Here is a 4,962-nt window from a genome sequence, read left to right as displayed (position 1 = left end):
CATTCAGCAAGAAACGGGTCAAATTTGAACTGCAGCGTCCTCATTGTTTCCTATTTTTTTTCCTAAAATCATTTCTAGGTACAAAAGTATCTATTTAATCAGAGAAACACCAAAAAAATTCCAAGATTCAAGCACTAGCTAGGAACGGACATTCCCGCCGTTTTGACCGTATTTTGAAACGGGCAAAAAAAATTAAAAAACAATCAAAAAATTGGAAAACCTTCACATTGTATCATTATACGTGACCAAGTTACCAGGAAAAATAATAAACTTGTAATACGTTAATTATATTAAAAAACTGTTCTCAGAAACGAGCTATCATGTCTGGAGATCAATGGCTTTCAAGCCAAATAATCAATCTTATGGCCACATTCATGGCATAGTTTGTTCAAATGATCTCATATTGTGCACAAGGGTGCATATTGGAATGGCAAACAATATTTCTTAAGGAAGTTTTCATTTTCTTTGGACGAAAAAACCTTTTTCCATTTTTTGAGTGCCCAAAAGAAGGTTTTTTTTGTGAAGAACCTACCAAATAATTGTTGCACAATTGGACCAAATCATTTTTCTAAAATACTAGGCCATATTTAATGCACAATTGACCAAATGGTTGGGTGTAAAAAGTTTTGATCCACCTCTCGTGAAAAAGACAAATTTCCGCCGATTTAGCTGGAAACGGGTCAAATTTGAACTGTAGCTGCCTTGTAGTTTGCTCTTTATTTTTTCCAAAAATCATTTCTGGGTAGATAAGTATCTATTTAATTAGAGAAACACCAAAAAAATCCAAGATTCAAGCACTAGCTAGGAACGGTCATTCCCGCTGTTTTGACCGCATTTTGAAACGGGCATAAAAAATTTAAAAAAATCAAAAATTTGGGAAACGTTCGCATTGTGTCATTATATGTGTCCAAGTTCCTAGGAAAAATAATAAACATGTAATACGGCAATTATTTTAAAAAAATGTTCTCAGAAACGAGCTATCACGTGTGGAGATCAATGGCTTTCAAGCCAAATGATTAATCTTATGGGCACATTCATGGCATAGTTTGTTCAAATGATCTCATATTGTGCACAAGGGTGCATATTGGAATGGCAAACAATGCTGCCTAAGAAAGTTTTCATTTTCTTTGGATGAAAAAACCATTTTCTATTTATTGAGTGCCCAAAAGGAGGTTTTCTTGTGAAGGACCTCCCAAATAATTGCTGCAAAATTGGACCAAATCAATTTTATAAAATACTAGGACATATTTAATTCACAATTGACAAAATGGTTGGCTGTAAAAAGTTTTGATCCACCTCTCGTGAAAAAGACAAATTTCCGCCGATTCAGCTGGAAGCGGGTCAAATTTGAACTGCAGCTGCCTCATAGTTTGCTATTTATTTTTTCCAAAAATCATTTCTAGTTACATAAGTACCTATTTAATCATAAATACATGGTTTGGTGGCGATACGTCGAGGTTTGGGCTGTGGCCGAGGCCCCAAACTCTAGAGCGCGTAAACTCGCATGCCCGCCTCATGGTCACCTCGTGACCGTGGTGTTGCCATGTGTTCTGGGCAGCCTAGGCATGTCTACTGGGTTGGGCACTCCCCAGGTAGGTGCTAGGAAGAAAATTACAACATAAGATTCTCACGAGGAGACCGCGCCAGCCCAGGGCCAGCCCAGGGCCCCGTCGGTGAGCTCCGGCAAGGAGAGGGAGGAGGGAGGCGACCCCCATCATCATGGCTGCCAAATCTCTCCCTCCGGATTGAGGTTGTGTCCGCCAGATCGGCGTGGCCAAGGTCGCCAATCTGCCTCGCCTGCATGGGGGAGGGGGTGCGAGGGCGCCGCGATTGGCCGTAGGGGAGGGGCTTCGCCATCGACATCTCGCCGGAACCCTAAACCCTCAGCTTCTCCGCCATGGCGGCGGGCGGGGGGAGAGCACTAGTGTGTTGGGGGTCGGGTGGGGGGCGAAGCGGGGAGCGCCGGGGCGATCGCGGTGACGGCTGGGGAGGAGGGACGGAACCCTAGCGCATCGGCCGACCTTCTCAACTCGATCTGGGGCATAGGGTAGGGAGAGATGGTGAGGGAAGGGAGGGACGAGGTCAGCGGCGGTGTGAGGAGGGCTGCAAGGTCGGTGGTGGGTGGGAGCAGCGGGGAGAGGACTGGATCAGGGAAAGGAGGCCGGGGAGAGGACTGGATCGAGGGAGGAGGTGGCGGCGGCTGCGAGGAGAGAAGGGGTGCGATGGGGGGAGTCGATGGGATTTGACCTAGGGTTTGGGCTGCGGGTGGGGGGTATCTCTTTTTCATTTTATTTCTTTTTTTTCTGTAGATAGATGGATGGATGGATGTGGGATGGAGAGATGGATGGATGGATGGATGGATGGATGGGCGCCATGTCATCGATCCGTGGGAAGAGTCATGATTGGTTCGAAAAACCAGTGATTTAAAAAGTGTCTAAGTACTAAAAATAGAGGGATTTTGTGAAGTAGCTATTAAAAATATTTTGCAAAATGGCACCACACAAATTTTCACTAGAGTTAGACCACATTTTAGGGATAATGACCAATTTCTATGCATTTATGATCTTTCTAGCTATTTTTAATCATTTTCCGAGTGCCCAAAATGACTTTTTTTGTGAAGGACCTACCATATATTTGTTGCAAAATTGTACCAAATCAATTTTCTAAAATACTAGGACATATTTAATGCACAATTGACCAAATGATTGGGTTTCAAAAAATTTGATCCACCTCTCAAGAAAAAGACAAATTTCCGCTCATTCAGCAAGAAACGGGTCAAATTTGAACTGCAGCGTCCTCATTGTTTGTTATTTTTTTTCCAAAAATCATTTCTAGGTACAAAAGTATCTATTTAATCAGAGAAACACCAAAAAAATTCCAAGATTCAAGCACTAGCTAGGAACGGTCATTCCCGCCATTTTGACCGCATTTTGAAACGGGCATAAAAAATTCAAAAAAAATCACAAATTTGGAAAACCTTAACATTGTGTCATTATATGTGACCAAGTTACCAGGAAAAATAATAAACTTGTAATACGGTAATTATTTTAAAAAAATGTTCTCAGAAATGAGCTATCATGTGTGGAGATCAATGGCTTTCAAGCCAAATGATCAATCTTATGGCCACATTCATGGCATATTTTGTTCAAATGATCTCATATTGTGCACAAGGGTGCATATTGGAATGGCAAACAATATTGCTTAAGGAAGTTTTCATTTTCTTTGGACGAAAAAACCATTTTTCATTTTTTGAGTGCCCAAAAGAAGGTTTTTTTGTGAAGAACCTACCAAATAATTGTTGCACAATTGGACCAAATCATTTTTCTAAAATACTAGGCCATATTTAGTGCACAATTGACCAAATGGTTGGGTGTAAAAAGTTTTGATCCACCTCTCGTGAAAAAGACAAATTTCCGCCGATTTAGCTGGAAACGGGTCAAATTTGAACTGTAGCTACCTTGTAGTTTGCTCTTTATTTTTTCGAAAAATCATTTCTAGGTACATAAGTATCTATTTAATTAGAGAAACACCAAAAAAAAATCCAAGATTCAACCACTAGCTAGGAACGGTCGTTCCCGCCGTTTTGACTGCATTTTGAAACGGGCATACAAAATTCATAAAACTAAATCAAAAAATTGGGAAACCTTCGCATTGTGTCACTATATGTGGCCAAGTTCCCAGGAAAAATAATAAACTTTTTATGCGGAAATTCTTTTAATAAACTATTCTCATAAACGAGCTATCACGTGTGGAGATCAATGGCTTTCAAGCCAAATGATCAATCTTATGGCCACATTCATGGCACAGTTTGTTCAAATGATCTCATATTGTGCACAAGGGTGCATATTGGAATGGCAAACAATAGTGCCTAAGGAAGCTTTCATTTTCTTTGGACAAAAAAACCATTTTCCATTTTTTCGAGTGCCCAAAAGGAGGGTTTTTTGTGAAGGACCTACCAAATAATTGTTGCAAAATTGGACCAAATCATTTTTCTAAAATACTAGGCCATATTTAATGCACAATTGACCAAATGGTTGGCTGTAAAAAAATTTATCCACCTCTCGTGAAAAAGACAAATTTCCGCCGATTTAGTTGGAAGCGGGTCAAATTTGAACTGTAGCTGCCTTGTAGTTTGCTCTTTATTTTTTATAAAAATCATTTCTAGGTACATAGGTATCACTTAATCAGAGAAACACCAAACAAATTCCAAGATTCAAGCACTAGCTAGGACCGGTCATTCCCGCCGTTTTGACCGCATTTTGAAACGGGCAAAAAAATAAAAAAAATCAAAAATTGGGAACCTTCACATTGTGTCATTATATGTGTCCATGTTCCTAGGAAAAATAATAAACTTGTAATATGGCAATTATTTTAAACAAGTGTTCTCAGAAACGAGCTATCACGTGTGGAGATCAATGGCTTTCAAGCCAAGTGATCAATCTTATGGGCACATTCATGGCATAGTTTGTTCAAATGATCTCATATTGTGCACAAGGGTGCATATTGGAATGGCAAACAATGCTGCCTAAGAAAGTTTTCATTTTCTTTGGACGAAAAAACCATTTTCCATTTTTTGAGTGCCCGAAAGAAGGTTTTCTTGTGAAGGACCTCCCAAATAATTGCTGCAAAATTGGACCAAATCAATTTTCTAAAATACTAGGACATATTTAATGCTCAATTGACAAAATGGTTGGGTGTAAAAAGTTTTGATACACCTCTCATGAATAAGACAAATTTCCGCCGATTCAGCTAGAAACGGGTCAAATTTGAACTGCAACTGCCTCATACACTACAGGATTCGGCTACTTTGCCGTCTGCCACGGCGGACAGCAAAGGCATGAACGGCGGACGGCAAACATGGAGGGCAAAGTAAGATCTGGCAAACAACTACTTTGCCGTCTGCTTTAGGCGGCTGACGACAAAGGATCCTTTGCCATCAGCGGCAGACAGCAAAGAAAGCAG

This window comes from Triticum dicoccoides, chromosome 3B (genome assembly GCF_002162155.2).
Source record: "Triticum dicoccoides isolate Atlit2015 ecotype Zavitan chromosome 3B, WEW_v2.0, whole genome shotgun sequence".
Taxonomy (NCBI): Eukaryota; Viridiplantae; Streptophyta; class Magnoliopsida; order Poales; family Poaceae; genus Triticum; species Triticum dicoccoides.
Note: the sequence above shows the minus strand (reverse complement) of the source record.